Genomic DNA, 19817 nt, shown 5'->3' with positions numbered 1-19817 from the left:
TTCAGGGTAGCTGTAGCACACAAATTCACTTTGTGTGACCATAAAAAAGGGGGTGGGTGGGGGTGGGTGAAACAATTTTACTGGGAGAAAGACTGAATGAAGGTGTCTTTGTGTCACACTTTATTTGCTGTGTTGTTACCACTGTTTCTCAGATATGGAAACAGAGCACATGCAGAATTAATTGAGAAACACTCATTTACTATAACTGTTTACTCTGGATGGGTCAGCACAGCCTGGCTTTCTGGCATACTGAATGTAGCCAAGCATTTTTTTTATTTAATCTTCAAATTCATGCATACCTTTATTTAAAATTTTCCTTTTAATACTGAATTTCGTACCCCTTAAAATGAGATATCCATGCCCAAAAGATGACCCGCTGTTCTCAGGGAGAGAAAGACAAACCATCAGAAAAGAAGGGGATTTCTTGATAATCAAGGACACCTGTGATTTTGTGTTGCTTTCGAGAGCACAAAGACCTATAGATCTGCTCTTTCTTCCAGAATAAAATGTCTGTGATCCATAAGAAGCTCCAATCCTTCCTTTTTCTCACCCCAAAGAGAAAAAGGGAAAGAAAGAAAATTATGCACCATCAGATCAGCTGCTCTCTGTTTCTTCTTTAAAAAGCTGAGGATGTTGCTATTTAACATAAAACCTTGTGACCTTACTACAGCGGCTGCTTTGAAACACCAAGCTATTTAACGATGCAAATTGCAAACAGAGGGAAAACATCAGAAGAACCTGTCTGGAAATTAGTGTGTTTGACTGAAAATTAGCTAGCTTAATCGAACTTGCAGGAAGTGGATTTTCTATTCAGAAACCTGGCTTAGAGATTTTGTCCACTGGGGCTATTCTCAAAGTATACAGGACCTTTGGGAGTGCAAAAATTAAAGCTTTGTGTAATACCCACAGTACTGTGCTTGTGTCTGATTTGCTTATATTTTAGACTGAAATCCTTCAACACAAGAGTCATATGTTATGCAATAATAAGCCTTAATTCAGACAGACCAAGCAACTGCTGTGGTTTCAGGTACCTAGTTTCTTAGACCAAGAAAATTATGATGTTCATTCAGCAAGGGCAGTATGTATGCAGGGACGATGCTTATCCATTCATCCAAGCGTGGAGGGGACCCTCCACAAACAGACTTCTTTCTTTTGGCGAGGAAGAAAGACCTCAGCTGCCCATGTCATACTGCTCTATAGCACCAGGATTTGCATTGAGAGGAGCTCTATGGGCAGGGTGATTAAGATGAAGGAGTAGGAAGGCCAAGCAGCTGCTGGTGGAAGCAAAGTGCCTCTGTCAGCGTGTGCCCATCCTCGCAATTCTGCAAAAGCATCTTGGCCAGAGGGTTTTCACTCTATTATTTCCAAGACGTCATTGCCAAATCTGTTCAGGGACAGAGTGGATATAGTCCATTACCTTTTGAAAGAAAGAGGAAACTGAAGCAACTCTTCCAGGTCTTTCTGGCAAATGTCTGGTATGCATGCATACCTCTCATTTGCCATGAGTACACACTCTGTTACAAAATTAAAGGCAGAATAAAGTAGATAAGCCATGTTCTGAGTTTGGTTCAGTTGAAAAACATTGAATGTGCCATATGGATAAAAAAGACTGTTTTAAATATGTACTTCAGTAAGTCTGTCTCCCATGTCTCCACCGGTTGTGTATGGTTAGCTGTAATTTATTTGGATGAATTAGTGTTGCTACCCTGGCATTAAAAATGGGACAGTTCATTATGTGGCCACTAGAAAAATAATTTGCCAAGGTAAAGGGTCTGTGTTGAGCTTGCAAAGCTGAAAGCTAAGGACCAATAAAAAATGGTTAGCTAATAAAAAAAGATAAGGAAAGTTTCACACAAAAATTGTTCAAAACAATGGAAGCATTTGAAATTAGGACTGTAAATTATCTTGAAACATAAACATCTGCAGATTCAGACTTCTGTTTTCCATTTTATCAGTAGAATTTCTGGACAGTTGCAGTCTGAAATCAATCAAGTCGTTGTTAGGCACCCGTGTTTGGGTTTAGTAGCCTACACAGTTACTAAACCAGCATGTTAGTTTAGATATTTAGTTTAACGGCAAGTTCTCAATGAAGAAAATGAGAGCTTTGTCTGAGTTAGGGTACTATGAAAAGCAGCATTCTGCTACTTTATTCTTTTGAAAACATGTAACTTCAGAAGTGTAAAGAGATTTTTCAAAGTCTTATAGAAAATTGCTGAAAAATAAAAGACTAAACAGTGCATTGTAGAAGTTGATTAACTTGGATAATGTTTCATATTGAAGGTATTTTTGTCAGTATCTTAATTTTGTCAGGTCCAGAGATTTGTACTGTTGTATCATGTAAGTGTCACTGATTTTCAAATGATATAGCAACATTTTATTCCTATTTTCATTTAATTCAGTCACCTCATTGCCAACTGTGTCCAAGAACAAATATATCCATAGAAGCATTCATACTTATAATAGTGGATAGGGCCATGTTGCAGAAGACTCGTTGTTAAGAAACATACCACTAATAACTTTATCTGTTCTTCTGCACAGAGATATTTCTAACAAAGAAAGTCTAAGGAAAGAGTTGTATTGTTATAATTCTATTGTCACAGTGAATCTATCTTTCCATTAGTGTAAACACACAGATAAAATATTTTTCACAGTTACTTTTTTAGCATTGAAATTTCTGTGACTCTCAGCTCCATGAAGGCTTAGGGTAAAAATGGCTAGTCCCAAAAATATTTCCTATTCTTCATAATTCTGCTGGCTATGCTTTAGAATCATGTCCTTTATAGTATCTGTCACACTGTGATAGTGTGATATCACTTCTTTGCTCATTTGAGCGTGTCATAACTTTAACTTCCAGGAAATAACTTGTATTGTAACGTGCTACTTTCAGTTCCAAGCTTCATATTGAAATGGGGTGATTCTGTTTTCCTTCTTTTATAGGTAAGAAACTCAGGTTTTGTACTAGCAAGAAATGCTAACAAGAAAGGTGTAAGTGCTGAGGATATTGCCTTTACTGAATTGGTCTTATAAGAATATTGAACAAACACCACAAAAACTAGCTCTCAAAGATATATATTTTGTAAAAGTTTAATTCACAAGGCAAATAACTTCTATATGTTAGTGCTCATACTAGGTTAGCAGGTTATAAATATGTCAGTTCAAAATAGGCAATTCGGTTTTCAATGAAAAAATAGAAACACAGTGTTTTCCCTGGAAATATTTAGGAAAAAAATAAACAGTAGGGAAATAAGAAATAAGTTTCTTTCGTAGAGGATAGTTAATACCGGGGTTAAAGTATTTAATTTTTCTTATCTTCGTTGATTGCTCTAGTCTGCAGCTTTCCCAGTAGAACCCATACATGCATGACTTAATTCTGACTACGATTGTCAGAATGAAACAATAATCAATGTATAATTCCTATTTATAAAATAAATGCATTTAAGCATTAGTCTTTTGTAAACCAGTGAACAGTATCCATAATACATAGTTATCAAAAATCACTGTAATAAATTTTAAATCATCCAACACACAGAAATAGTGGGGACAAATAGTGTAGAAATTTAAGAAATTGATTACCACTTGGATCTAAATCTGTAAGAAGTAATGAAAATTTCTTTATGCTTTTCTATCTGCTACATGTCTTATTTTGTTTAAAGTATAATTCACACCACTACAATGCAGAAGTTAACAGTAATCCCTAAACCAATGGGGAGTATTATGCTGTTTCTCTTAGGACAAGGAAAGGCTTGTGAAATATTTAAAAAGATGTGTTGTAGTTACTAAAAGAAATGGCAGATTTTAGAGGAGAAAACAAAACCAGAATATAGAAACTGCTGATCCCCTAGGTAAACTTAAGTATTGGCAGGTCTGAATTAATAGACACTGTTTTTCAAAAGGTCCAGTGTTAGCTATATGTTACATTTACTCATTCAGTTCCCACACTACTCTTAAGGGGATTGCTTGATTCCTGACCTGTGTGACAGAAAAAACTTTGCTATAGAAGAGAGAAATAATGTCTATTTCGTGCTCCAAAACAGAGTCAAATACCAAAGTTCTATCATTTCAGCATTTTAAGGGGATATACAGACAGGGGTATATTTTACTTAGTTCACAAAAAAATTATGGAGTTCTTTATTTGCATCTACACTGGTCAGATACTAGTTCCTCCTAAAACTGGATTTTAGTCCTGAACCTCTAAGTATTCAGCAGGGGACAGGTTAAAAAGTGCAAATAAGCACTCACATTGTGAGTTATCTCCTGGAGGATTGTGTTGGAGCAGTGTACCAAGGAGCCTTAAGACTACAGTAGCAATATACATTTTGTGTCAAAGTAGCACATCCTTTGCAGTGCCCTGAAATAATCCTACAAGGTATTCTCCTGAGGCAGAGTTTAGTCTCTGGACAGATAAGGAGATGCCAAGACCTAACTGAATGCAGAAATGCTTTACTGTACCCACTGCACTCGAGTTTTATCAGACAAGCAATAGAGTATTATATGCCACATATGGCCTGCTGCAATTTTATGATCAACTTGAGCTGGAAATGATATTTATTAACTAAAGTTTATTTGAAAACCAAAAAGTGTGCCCCAAATCTTACACAAAAATTAAGAAAAACAGACTCTTCAGAAACACAGTTACTGCAAACACAATTTGTTGTCCTTCTGGTATGATTCCAGAACTGTTACAGGATGTCACAGATCAGTTAAGGATTTTGGTGGCAGGACAAGTCTAGAGACTGTTCAGTTGTAATGTGTATAATATTCAGCTTGTTTGAGATGTCAGACTTTTTTTATAAAGGATGCAGTGAGCGATATTTTGATCCTCTTGCCTACCTGAGCAGTTTTAATCCATCAGATAACCATTGCATCTTTATACCATGACAAAAACTCAGATACCACATTCTTGATTGGCTTTAATTTTATTTTGGCTTTGGTTTTTTTTTTTTTTGTTTGTTTTGTTTTGTTTTGTTGGTCGGGTTTTTTTGGTTTTGGTTTTTGTTTTGTTTTTTTGTTTTTTTACCTGATACGACTTCTTTCAGTATTTTACTTACCTTTTTTCCAACTTATATAATTTAAATTGTAATATGATTTTAAATAATCATGGAATTAATACAGGAAAATTTTAAAATTACATTCCAAATGCTGAAATGTATAAACAAAAATAGTTCCTCATATATAAGATTTTAATTACATTTATTTCATTTCAGACTCAATTATCACTGAGACAAAAACTAGTAAGATTTTTTCTTGTTCTTTAAAAATATATTTTAAACAGAACCCACCTGCTCTTTTTGTCACCTCCTCACAACTTTAGAAAATGTCTGAGATTAGAGCTACAAAACTAGATGCTATTAAGTGTACATCTAACATATCTATAGGTAGCTGCATTAAAAGTCAAGATGTGGTCAAATTAGTGAAGCTAAGTGGAGGTGGCATGCAAAACTTTGTTGCAATACTTGCATATGTTCTATATATCCTACATAGGAGATTCTAAGTGACATGCAAAAATAGTTTAAACAAAATAGCCCAAGATAAAGGATCTTCAATTTAGTAATTGTTTTTCATTTTTGTATCCCTCTGGGCTTTTTTTACCCCACCCCCAGACTGGTGAAAATTCCTACATACAGACATCATAAGTGGAACAGCTAATTTTTCTCTGTGCGATTATCTCACAGTCAGTGGAACTGCTGCTGTGAGTCAGGTTTTGCAAGTTTTTTCTCATCATCTTTCTGGCAAGGAGTACCAACAGTTTCACCAGGAAAGTCGAACTTCCCAAATCATGAATCTCATCCTAATTTCGCTGACAAATTTGTGCTTTTTAAAGTATTTGAAAGCTGAAGGTTTGAGTTTCATCAGGTAAAGAAGTCTGACCCTCCAGGATTTGCCTTTTACCTGTTTTAAGTAGATGAAACAATGACTTTCAAATTCTTTGCACTATACTACTTCCTGAACCTGTAGCTTTGTTGGCTGTGCCAGACTAACCTGACACATTAACAATGTCTGCTCTCCCAGCTGTGAACAACATGAATTTTAGCCTTGCTGATGTCCTGTTCTCAATCAAGGAGTGAATGCAATTGGCTCTGAGCATCTCATCATGAGAACAAAGTTTTGCTGTTTTGTCACTGGTGTTTCAGGACTGTTCCTACATGCACGCACATGCACACACGCCAGTTGTTGTTTCTTCACTTTCTCTAACAAAAGGAGAGCTGTTGTCAACATTTTTTTCTGCTCTCTTGGTTGTATTTGTCGGGCAAAGATCATCATGCTCTGATTTAGTGTTTTCAAATAAGTGTGCCCTCTGGTGCAGTGCTCTATTGAGAAACAACACAGCCCAGGCAGGAGAGTTCAGCATGGCCACTAATAAAACACAAGTGCTGCTTTGTCAGGCCACGAGTGATTACTTGAACAAGTGCCAACCAAGAAACCAAACATTAGAGTGCAGCTCTTCAGACCCTCAAGACAAAGGGCCAATTGACTTTCCTCATTAGTTTTTGTGCCAAACATGTAAACACAGTTTCCTCTCTATCTTTGATGCTCAAAACATGCCAGCTTGTTAACATCTTGGGTGGTATGGTGGTTTATGAGCTTGTAAAGACTATTATGTACTGGTGGGTTTTGTCCGAATTGAATAGATTGGCTTATCCTAAGAACGCCCAAAACTGGCATCTTTCTGACAATTTAAAAATTCAGTCTTTGCTCTAATGGAATGATGAAACTGCCTGAAATAAATTTAACATGCACAGGACCTTTCACTGGCACATATGCACAATATGCTTTGTCAGAATTAGGATTGGTCTACAGTTCACTGAAAAATAAAAACAAAAATCCCCCACATTGATGAGAGAAGCTTTGGCTACAAAAAATACCTGATGAAACCTGGTTTGTAATTGTGCAGAAAGCTTACTGAATTTTTTGTTTGGTATTTGTTTTGCTCTGCTTTTATTTTGGGGACCTCTGACATTTTAACTTCCTTTGCATTTTACTCCAGTCTTTCCTGTTTCTAAATGCTGTGACTATACAAGATAATGGAAATTGGAACAACTTCAAATAACCTACAATGTTTGTGAAAGGTGCTGAATTTTAGTCAATGCATGGGGAATGTTTTCTGCCTTGTAAATGACTTTCATATATGATGTGACTGCTGACGTGAAAATTTACCGAAGCAAAACACTAAGGGTGTCTTTAAGTGGTCACTTTATGAATGACTATGCATGGTGGTGAGCTCAATGAACTGGCTTCCCTTTTCAGTTTTGCAAATGATATCCACACCTTTTAGCTGAAAACTGGTGTTTACTTTTTTCCCCCGTAACAAAAATATGATGAGGTTTTAAAAAATAAAACAGATTGTTAAGAGAAAAACAACTGAAACCCTCTGTTCAGCTCATGTTTCCAACTAAAATTGAAAAAGACTAATTTGCCAGTCTCTGTCTATATTAAAATATAGAATCATGTAACCTCCTATTCATGGGTCTAATGAGAATTACAATATTGTCCATGAAGAAATGGTGAGAAATAAGCACAAGTAAATTATTTTGGATTTCCTTTTAGAGCACTAAAAGATAAGAAAGGAAAAGAAGAATAATAAAGATGTTCTGGCATTTTCTTCAACTCTCACACAGACACACAGACACACACTCCACACAGACACACAGACACACACAGACACACAGACACACAGACACACAGACACACAGACACATACACAGATAAATCCATCTTTTAAATAAAGGATCAAGCATGTGTGGAGCTATCTGCAGACAGAGGAGTGAGCACACTGCGCTTAGTGGGAGCCCAACTATTGCTGAAACAAAATGAAAGAAAGGGCTACCTTTTTGATGGAACACTGGCAGCCAGATCCTTACACTGAGATTCTCAGCACCAGAAAAGTAATGTATATTAGTTGAACAGGAAAACAAATGCATAGAACCTAACGACATATAATATGATATCTAATAATGAAACTCCAAGGATTTCCCTCTAGTCTGACCCACAGACAAGAGCCCCCACTGTCTGTGTCTCTGCCTCTGGAACTCCCAGCTTGCAGGGTCTTCAGCAGGTAGCTGAGCAGGCACACAAGCTCCTCACCCCTTCCCTCTTTCCACTGCAGGTTTGGCTGATGAAGGTTTGGAGGTGCTGTCTGCAGTTTAAGATTTCTGCCTGGGCTCTGTGTGATTTAGGCCTCTGCCTGCAAGCTCTGTTTTTTTTGAAGTTTCCCTGCATCCTCTTGAATTAACCCTAACCCAGGAGTAACCACAGAGGGCTGTTAATCATTCTCAAGTGGATGGACAAGAAAATGGTTTCCACCCAGAGCAAACTGGTTTTCCAAGGCAGGGCTGTACTGGAATGATAAGGAAACAGACAATCTCTCAGCTACAGATATGAGCCACCTGAGGGGGCTGAGGGTGGGAATCCTGTCACAGATTAAGTTACAGATGCTTTCAAAGAGTGGTACCTATACTATTCACCTTGAGGGGAAATGAAGCAGAGAGCGACCTGCCTTCCTGAAAACAAAAACCCCTCTGGTACACCACTAGGGATGGATGAGCAAAGCTGAGGGGAGTTTGGTCTGCAGAAAGTATTAAAAACACTGTGCAGAATTGTGGTTTTATGCCCAGGCACACTGTCAGATGCTGCACAGGGTCAGGATTGAGTCTCAAAGGCCTTCCCTCCAGCCTGGGGAAGGGGCAGGCTTAAACCATAAAGAGGTCAATGGGGTCAGTGCTCAATCCAGGAGAGACCGTGAAACAGGAAGTTCATATCTCAAGGTTTTACTGAATTGCCTATTTGCCCAGAATTGTACTGGGTGTCTCCAAGCCAGAGCAGCGTCTGGATGCTTCTGAGACTCTTAAGGCTTAAATTCCTCTGGGAACAGCTGCAAGTGGGTCCAAACACCGCAGACTTGTGAGTGTCCAAACTGGAAGATCTCAGCAGTTTCTATGAAAGCTGGTAGCTAATGCTACAAAAAGTCCCCTGAAATTTCCTCAGGGTTTTAAAACTACAGCTACCTGCCTTTGGAATTTAAGGAGTTTTCCCTACAAGTAGAGCTTCTTCTAGGCTTCTCATTACTATGGGTAAAATTAGCATCCCTGTGGTGACAAAGAAGGTTCTCAGTGCAAGAGGCAGTGACAGATTTGGAGGCAAAGTGCTGGGTAGTGTAGGCAGCTACTGGTGAAACAAAAGAATCAGTGAGATTAAAGGTACTTGTGATGGTTCACAGGAATGTGGGTGGGGATCTCTTCTTTTGTCCCCTCCTTTCTCAAACCCACTCTTCATCTCCCTTGCCCATTTCCTTGGGTTATGGGAGTCTCAGTTCCTCCCTATATTCCTTCCTCTCCTTCTTCACAGATATCTACTTTCTCTTTTAAGCTGCTGATCTCCTTCACCTTGATCATCACCCAGGAAGTTCCTATCCCATATCTAGGTATATGATATGCTGGGAAAGCTCAGTCATTCTGGTTCTGCTGCATTCTGGATGGTGCCTTCCCTGTGGCTGTGAGGTTTCCATGGTTTAGTTAGGAAGGGATCTTCCAGATAATCTAGATTTTTGAGATAATGTGGGTCTACTCTTAGAGTAAGTAAAGCTAGATGATGTCTGAGGCAGGTGATAGCAGTTTTTGCTTAGGACTGAACTTTCATATATGACAGTCTGTGTCAGAGAGCTGCAGATATTGCAGGACAGTCTGTGTTATTCTGTATGTTGTTTTTGCCTCCTAATTTTGAGTTAAAATATCATACAAACAACCTTTTTGGTAACACAATGGATTTCACCTAGAACTGAATTTGGCTTAGTACCATTTGTATCAAATGTTTGGTTTATAACTCCTCTTTGCCTTTTCACTGTTTCCCTTATAGAAATAGTAATTTCAAAATGTGTTTCCAGTAGTCATACATTTTTGATTGCCTGATGTTCAGGGTGAGTACATTAATACCGTTCAAATGTGGTTTGCAGTTTTTCGGGCATCTCAGCACTCTGGAATTTCAGCAATTGAATTTGACCTACCGAACCCTGCACGCAAATCCCTTGAATCGATCATGCCACACAAAGCAAAGTCTGCTGCAGTGTTTCTGCTAAAGTGAAAATTGAAGAGTATGTCATTGGTGCTCTTTTGCTACCAAGTTCACCATGGCAAAATCATGAGCTCACGATAGACCATATAATGAAATTCTCAGCATTTCGATATATAAGCCAAGACCAATACCTTGACCTTTCAGGACTAGCAAAATGGATACAGGAATTGTGGAAGAGATGTCTGTTCTTATCCCAAGTCAGGCAGTGTATGTATAGATAGGGTCATTGTGTGCAAGAAACAGCATTCTAGATGTGTTACAATGGTTTCCTACTGAAGTTCAGCATTGTACTGAAATGGTGAATTTCAGACACAATGAATTTCAGATAGAAAATCAGTGTGAAAGAATGAGCAGTGCATGGGGACAGGGAGAGAGTCCCTATGAGAAATCACTTTATTTAGTTTTCTCACCAGTTAATCGTACAAAACAAAATGATCATCAGTAGATCAGGAAGATGAAGGTTAAAGTTAAAAAAAGGTATAGAAGTATATGCATCTGCCTTGCTTCCAGATTTAGTCTCTATCTGAGCGCTACTTATCTGATCATCTGCAACAGAGTTTGTTGTTAGAGATTTGTAGGTTCTCAGAGGTACGGAGGTTGCTCAAGCTCTAGCAGAAACAACCAGCCACAGTACATAATAATATAGGAAGTGTGTGAAAATTACTTACTTGATTCTTGAAGTTTTTCTCCTTCTTTGTGTATAGAGCAAAGTAGCACAAAATGCCAGTTATGAGGTCTACTGGTGAGAAGAACGTACATGACGGTAGATGTCAGGTTCTTTTCTTGGTAGGGTTCATCCTCTCTTCAAATCCACAGTGATTGTGTAGTGAATTATTAAAGGCAAGGCAAATGCAGTTATTCTGGTGGAAAAGAAAAAGATGTGTACTGTTATTATGACTGAGAAATTGTTACATGACAAAAGATAGGCTGTCATTTACAAACCATTTTTATATTTAAGGTTCTCTCATTCTCTTGTTCCTCTCTAAGTAGTTTCATACAAAAATGAGATGCAGGCAGGGAGAAGGATGAAATTTCTTATTTAAAGGTCATTCAGTGCAGTGGAGGGACTCCTATTGGGCCCATACTTGCAGTGCTGCCTCAGAGCAGGATTGTGTCTGATCCCTTTTGAGTCAGGACAATCAGACCAGGGACTATCCAAAGATGTTTGGTAAAGGGGAACTGTCACCCTTTTTTTTGGTGGAATAAAAAGATGATGACTTTATAGAATAAACCAGTTTCAGTAAGCCTAGTCAAAGAAGTGGGAGTTTAAAAATATGATCCCCAGAGAAAGTCTATCACTACTGGTATTTAAATAATACAGGATTCAAAGAAATACCCCTTTTTTCATCAGGTGCCTCCCTAAATTGTGGGGGCATTACAGGCATTTCACAATACTGAATGAGCAATTTATTGATTTGAGAATATTTTATGTCTGATGTAAAGAAAACATTTAAAAATTTCTATTTTTTCTTCATCAGTTAAAAAAAAAATCTTCAGAAATAAGTATTTTCCTATTTGTGAATACTTTATCATCTGTAGTTTGTGTACGTTACATACTTTTGTCCAATCTCCCTCTTTAAAAGCCTTTGCATGTCATCTGCACTCAGACCAGAACAAATAGAACTATGGTGTGATCTCTTTGTTTGTAAGATTACTATTTATACTATATTGCCATCCTTTCTTCTTGAACAGCATCTGGCAAAATAGGGTCCCAATCTGCTTTCACTCTGCAAGAATACTTCCTACAATGTGACAACATCACATTTAGTTTCTAGAAGTCTGTGCACATACATGAAGAAGTTCTGTGGGATTCAGAGTAATATGTTACTCTTCTAGAAAAATCTTATTTTTCTCTGAAGCCAAGCCTTTTAAGGATTTAGAAATATTCTCCTTGTTCTTTCTAATGCACAATTTTATTCCTCACATAGAAAATGATCCTTCTGCTTTATTAAATCCATAAAAACTTGAAAGTTACAAAACTTACAGGAGAATGTTTACACTCAACAATACCTTCTTCTAAGTAGCAATAAGGGTGGCTGCATAGTTAAGACTTCTGATCTGATCATTTATTAAAGCTATTACATGATTGAATTCTGTTCTGGTTTGTATTCAGGCAGCTTCTCCAAGTATGTTAGAGGTATCATACACTGAAAATCCAAAGTGGGTGCAGGGCTCCCTACTTTTGTTCTTCTGCACTGATAGTTTTTAAAATGAAAGCTTTAATCTGTATTATATAGGATCATTAATTTCTGCATTTTACACTTGAGCAACAGCATTCTGATTATCTGCTGCAATGAAAAATAAGCAGTGCTCCTGCAGACTTAATTACTTACTGCAGGGCCCATCCTTTCCTAGTTATGGCACGCAATCTGCAAATGGGGTCAAAAACATTATTAAAAACCGAATTACCCACTGGATGGAGAAAACAAACATACAACTGTGACCTAGAGGACCTCACCAACATAAGAGGTAAGCCTAGCTGCACGCATTACACAGCTCTACAGAATTTACTATGGAGCTCTGCTCTCAGACAACAAAACAAGCGGCCAAATGAGCTCATCACATAAGATAGCCATGCATGCTGCCATGGTATGAAGTGTATTCTGGCTAAGTGTTTTATAAATGAGGGAAGTGACTGATGTATAAATACACCAATGTGCTTGGGAGAACATGCCTGCTGAATAGGTGCCTAGATACGGTGTGAGGTTCCTAGAAAATCTGACTTTGGCAGGAAGGACCAGGAACGTGTCCCTAAAATCCTGCTGTGTGCCCCTCTTGAAAATTAAGCTCTATATACCAGATTCTCATAAAAGTGTGATTCAGTCTTGAAGAAAATTAGAAATAAACTGTCAATAAGGTAAATATATCTACTGTGCTTTAGAATCGTATTGGTGGCATTAAAGAGCAAGCAGTAGGAGTTACGAAGGATTTGGCAAATTTTAAAAGTTAATAAAATGCATTAATGTTTACAGAAACACATGAAAATGGAACACCAAACAGATTAAGAATGAGTCCTTGAAAAAATAGTAACCTATTTGTTGAAACATATTGTAGAAGAACATGGCATAATATTTATACAATTTCCTTAGTTGAATGGATGAAAAAATGGATCTGAAATAAAATTTTCCACGTCTAAAAGTCTAATGAGTGGTATTAGAATTGTAAACTATAAATGAAATGCTGATCCATTTATATTAACAGAGATACAGTATTTACTTGCAATATTTCTAGCAATACTATGCTGAGCTAATTTATAAGACAATGGGCTGAGGAATCTATTGTTTTGAAATCACATAAAAGCAATAAAAAAAGAACACAATAAAATATTTAAAGGGCATACAAGGAAAATAAGTCCATAAAACACACAGTTAACATTAAAAGATCATTCAGTACCATTTGGAATTTATCTGTTTGAATATGTTGTATTTAATTAATTGCAAGCACTGAAAATTGCTGAAGCTTAAAAATATTATTCAGTCCAGTACATGATAGTATAATATTTTTTTTATGAAATAAACACATTATAAATTCTAAATAATAAAGCTCCAGGAAAACAAGCAGGTTACAACGAAACAGTAGTAAGTTCTCAACATGCAAAAAAATATGACAGATGCAGACAGTTTATCTAGATATCAAGAGCAGTTCCATAGTAAAGTTTGTGCTGTAATTTAAGCTTGAAGTTGCCCTAAAATAATTTTTAAAATTTGCATTTGCTGAATTCCATCTGCAAGTTCAGCAGAATGAATCTTTATGGGGTAGCTTTTTTCTTTTTTCTTTTAATCAGCTACTAATATTTTTCTATGACTCTCTGCCGCTGAGCTGCTGCTCTGCTTTTCTGACAAGTCCATCTGGATAGATACCCATGATTCAGACTTCTTGCCCACTGAATTGAGGTTTCAGCCAGAAGTCACAGGGACATTTTCCGACTGAACACAGAAGGGCTTGTCTTCTTGGTGCTGGAGGCCTTGGAGCTGTGGGCCTCCCTCTTCTTTGCTTCCTGGCCCTGCACATCTGTTCCCAAGCCCACTGGCAGCATCCAAAATGCCAGCCAACTCCTGAGAGGATGGCAGTGGTGAAGAGAAGGATAGGGGTGTGGATGAAGAGCTGGTGGAGAACTGCAGTGCTCCAGCAATCCAAGGGGTGGCACAGGGAGGTTAGGGAAGGGAGCATGCACCTTAATACAGATTTTGATAAAAACGGGGATTTGTTCAAGGGTTGGGAAGACTGAAAAAAATACCAGAACTGGGGGTGGCTTGCGGTGGAGGGGTGAGGACAGCCTTGCTGTGTTAGGTAGAAAGGGAGACCTGTCAGCAGGGAGCTGGGGCTCTGCTCGGTGAGGGGGAGGGAGGCAACAGCACTGTAAGGACACACTCTGAGATTCATCTGCTCAGTGGGTTCTGGTGGCAGCTGGGTCTCCCAGATTTTGGCTCAATATTACCATGTGCAGAGGGTCCAAGCGCACCCAGCTTTAGCAGCCCAGATCACTGAGTGGAAGTGCTGATGCCTAAGAGGCTCTTGCTTGGTCAGGGAGAGCAGGAAGCTTGGGATCCCCACCTCCTCCTGCAGCACCTCTGCGGCCTGTGCTGCTCCCTGCAGGGACTTCAAGTTGACCTGAGCCAAGTGTGTGCTGGCAGGAACCTGAGACCAGAGCCCCCACCCGAGCCAAGGTGCCCCCCTGCTCTGTAATGACATGGGACAGCACTCCTGGCGTGCTGACCTCACCTCACCTTGTACCCACATCTCCACCTGCTTCTGCACAGGATTCCCTGGCACCAGAATGAAAATGCAATAGGTCTGTCAAATCGCTGAACTGGGGATGAGAATTGTTTCAGAAACCCAAGATGATCAGTGCAACAACTTGAGTAATTGACAGCTATTTTTATTTGCCTGATGTGATTCATTGTTGCAGGAACAGCCTTTCAAGGAGAAAGCCTGAAGTACTGTTGCTGTTGTTACAAAGACTACTTGCTTAAATATATTTGAATATTTAAGCTTGTCAGATGTCTGGATCCGCAGGCCAAAATTTGAAATTCACTTTCATATTACTAAGGCCAAGGAAACTGCTAAGCCATGAGGTAAAAAAAAATAATGCAACCTATCACCAATACCTGGCTACATGCTCCAGGAGGAACCCTACATCAAATCCCAGCATTTTCCTAACATTTACACAATGACAGTAGATTTTCTGTTTACCCCTCCATCTCAAAACATTCCTGGAGCAAAATACACAGCAATGGTTGCAAAGCTGGGTCCTGCAAAGACTTTTAACTCTTTGAGAGAAGAGAAAAATATTTAAGTTTCTTTTACATTCCTCTGGAGGACTTTCTAATTTACCTTGGCATAGAGGATCAAAGACAGCTTGAACTCCTCTACACATTCAGTAGACACCAATTGTTCCTCTACTTTTTTGTCCTTCAGCAGAACTGTGCGCGTCTCTGCTTTGCTCAAGTCTCCAACTCTCTCACAGATCATCTTACTGCCATTCCCTGAGATTTTTCTGTAAGTCTCTAGGCCACTTCAGGTCCATTTCCATTCTCTTTGCTGTGCCTTCTTTAAATACATAGAAGTTTATCTCTAAGTTCCCAAGGCAGGTATTAGTGCCTTTGCTGAGAAAAAGCTGATTTTTACTGGCCAGATACCAGATAGCAACCATTCACAGTTGAGATTTTTTTTTTTAAACTTTTTTTGGTATTGCTATCTGTGTGTCATTCTAGTGCATAACAAGCATTTCAGTATCTTGCAGTGTTAAACTGTGTATTGGCATGTGTAATACAGCACTGTCTTATTTCAATTATTGACCACAGATAAACCTCTTTAAGAGGTACATTGTTTTTCAGATAGAACTGAAATTATGTCCAGAAAGCCTCCATGTTTGTGATCATGCAGCATCAAGAGATCAAATTTTTGTCATTAATCACATAAATTTTAACCTTTTTTATGAAAGACCAGGTTTCATCTGAGGAGATGAAAATCTGAGATTTTGGAAACTATTAAAAGCAAACAAAACATTTTTTTTATGCCACAGGAAGGTAGAAATTACACTGTAAAGCATCAAAACATAAATATTTTAACAGAAGAATCCCATGGACATGGAATGCACAAGTACAGAGCAGAGAAGGTGCTAATCTTGCCATTTGTAAAGAAGTGTATTATGCCTTGTAAATACTTGGAGAGTCACTAAGCTCATCTCGGGTATGAAATATGATGCTGAATGCGCATAAACAAGGAGGAGGAAAGCTGTCTGGAAATACTGGCTGCTATGTTTTACTTCTGGTGTGCTTTGTCTTTTATTTTACACAGGAAGAAATTCTTCCTTACTCTTTTCTTTTTTTCTTCTTATGGTCAGTGATGTATAGCCCAATCTGGACTCATAGAAATTGTCTTCTTGCATCACTAGCAAGCCACTTTGTAGGTACTTTGTGGGTTGTCTCTCAGCTATGCCATTTCTAGAAAGTAAGTTCAGCAAACAGCATTGAGGCACATACCATGAGACAGGAGGTCTGAACACAGCTCCAGGGAGAAAGTAGTCATGTTACATTCACAGACTGTACTTGGTCAATGGGTTTTGCAGAAAAGAGGGTACAGAGATTGCACCTCTATCTGGCATGCCCAATACAATTTTCAATGACAAAACAGTCATGCCATCCCTTTCACAAATTCCTCACTAGAATATTATACCTGTCAGCTGGACTAAGCCAGGCTTGGGTTTAAAACCTGTGCAAGTAATGCAACAGACTCATGACTTCAAATTGAAAGACTGCAGGTATTAGGAAGAACTTCCTTAATGTGAGGGTGCTGAGGCACCGGCACAGGTTGCCCAGAGAAGTTATGGATGCCTCATCCCTGAAAGTGTTCAAGGTCAGGTTGGACGTGGCTCTGAGAAACCTGGTCTAGTGAAAGGTGTTCCTGCCCATGGCAGAGGGGTTGGAATTAGATGATCTTTAGGGTCCCTTCCAACCCAGGTTGTTCTACGGTTCTATGATTTTATTCTGATTTGCCTTTAATTTTGTGTTGAGTGATTTCTCACCTCTGCAATGTCTATCACTTTTGTTTAAATAATCTTAATTTGAAATTATTTCCTCTCCAGTCCATTTTCTTTAGCAACCTATTCTGCGATAACTGATGAAACATACTTTCAAGAGAGAAAGAAGAGGTGAATGAATTCTGTGGGAAAACTTTGTTTAATACCAGGCTTTTAAAGAATATTTTTTATGACAAATCATTTAACTGAGATGTTTTGAAAGGATGCAAGAACAATGTCCAAGAAATTAACAAGAATTTGTTTGAGGTTTAGAAGAAAATTATCCTTTGAAAAGTTAAATTTACTTCGTTGTAGGAATCCAGCAACACTGATCTGGTTTCAGAAACCCAGTTGGTATTTGCATTAATTTCTTCTAACAACACAGGGATTTTTTCTTTTTCCTTAGGATGTAAAGTAAAGCCAACTCAAATGATCTTGCAATCAACTTGCATAAAAGATAAATTAGGCCCATCCTAGCATTTAAGAGAATTTCTGTTATGAACATAATATTTAAAAGTAAAAGCAATGATAAAAGCATTGTATATTTCAAGCTAATACTTTTAGAATATTTTCAATTTTTTCAGGCCATTAGATACATATAATATGTGAAATGGGATGATGAACCTTGCAAAGTGCCTATCTATATACTCCCATAGAATGGACCTAAATAAATTGCCATACAGAATACAAATGGAAGAAAATACTGATAAAGACAAAACCATGCATGTAAACAACACTGTTCAAACTGGTGCACTTAATTAAAAAAGTGAAGTCAATTAAAATCAAAACAAGAGTGTAGCATGTACAAATGCTGAAATCATTAGGCCTTGCTGAATAACGGAGGAGTATAGAATTTTTTTTTCAAGTGAAACAGCAGGGGTGATACATTACGCAAAGCAATAATCTACAACAATATGACAATTGAATTACTTCAGCCCCATTAGGCAGGTGCAGAAGAAGAATTAACATGAATTCCTTCAATGGAAAAACAAAAAAGCCCACAAACTTTTGTCTAGTACAGACTGTTATTTTTTCCCTCTAAAATGATGAAAAAATATGACAATGAGCAGACAGATTAAAATGAAACCTCTATGCTTATCCTTTATATGAGACCGTTTAATTGTGGGATAAAATATGTATGCAGTGTATTTTTTCATAGTCTGACAGTGTTAAAACAGGCCACCATAGTTTGCATCAGCCTTTTGGTCTTCTTCTAAGGTATAAGCATTCATTCTGAGACATAAGCGTTGATTGCTCATATTAAAAATAAAATACAAAAGGCAGGAGTTTTTGAATTTTTAAACTCATATATTCAATCAAGCCTCAGGTCCCACTCAATTTCTGCTTTTCCATTTCAAACTCAAAACCAATCTGTGACCACCAAGTTGAATCCAAGCAACAACAGTTCTGTAAAATGACAAGCAGGAGTGAACAAACTTCATAATATCTCATGAAGTGTAAGCTGTTTCTTAAACTCCAATTGCATCCAATGTTTTTCCCTTTGGAGTTCTACTAATATAATTCTATTTAGTTCTATTGAAAGAGAATAATATTGGAGACAGGTAGCCATGCAGTTTACTGAGGGACCTTTGATTTTCTTCCTTCAGAATCAAAGAAATGGATAAACACTAGCACTGGTCATGTATGCTAAAAATATATTAATTAAGGATATGGACATAATATCTCAAGTGATGGAGTTAGCATGTCTTAAGAAGCTGCTGCTCTGCAGCCAGAGAGACTGTGGAAGGACTAATGCTCACCTTGTGGGTCAAGGTTGCATACTCTGGTAGATTTAACTAAGCCATTTTACCTTGTCTGTGAGGGGCTGAAGAGCCCTGGGTATGTCAAAACATTTGTCCTGTCTACACCATGACCTACCACCCCCTTTCCCCATGGCCTTTGGGCTGCTGGTGGGCTACTAGTGCTACCCTCCATCCTGAACACAGTACTACCTACTGCTGTGTCCCTAAGTGTCTCATGTAACTGCATTATGGCTCACCCAAGGCTGTGTACTCTTCCCATCCTCTACTACCTGACTAGATATATGACCATAACATAATTCTGCTGTGTTAGCCTAAAGATACATAAGCTTTCATTCACATGAGTCGAGTTGTTGAGAACAAGTCTTGCTAAAAACAAATTTCCACTTACTTTGAATTAGGAATAAGCAACTACTACCTCTCAGTCAAATGGGATTAATTTTCATTTGGGACCTGGTAGTCCCATGAGTATCTGAGGCTGCTATATGGGTTGGTTACATAGATTTTCTCATCTTTTTTTTTTTTTTTAAATTAAGAACTTTCCAAATTCAAGCATAATTTAAGTTTTATTTTTCTAAAATGTTAAAGACTAGAGAGCTTTAGAGAGCTGGAACGCTTCTTTTGAAAAAGGAGTCACGTTTTGGGATCAACATAACTTCTAAAAATGGAATCAAAACATAGTAATCACCAACATGTAAGCAGATGTCTGGTAATTTTTCCAGACATCCAGGTTTGTGCAATTCTGCTGATCTTTGAATCAGGAGATAGTTATACCACTAATTTCTGGAACCGCAAATGCTAATTTTGTAACTGCCCTGCATGTAGTACTCATTCCCTAAATATCCATGTTGATACACCTTTGTTCTATCACTATACATCTTATGACAGACTCATATCTGAAGTGGTCTGCCTGCCCCTAATGTTCTAAGAAACTGATGATGTAATTTTTCCATTTAAATGGTTATGCATTT

Source organism: Lepidothrix coronata, unplaced genomic scaffold (assembly GCF_001604755.1).
Source record: "Lepidothrix coronata isolate B3197 unplaced genomic scaffold, Lepidothrix_coronata-1.0 Scaffold166, whole genome shotgun sequence".
Taxonomy (NCBI): domain Eukaryota; kingdom Metazoa; phylum Chordata; class Aves; order Passeriformes; family Pipridae; genus Lepidothrix; species Lepidothrix coronata.
Note: the sequence above shows the minus strand (reverse complement) of the source record.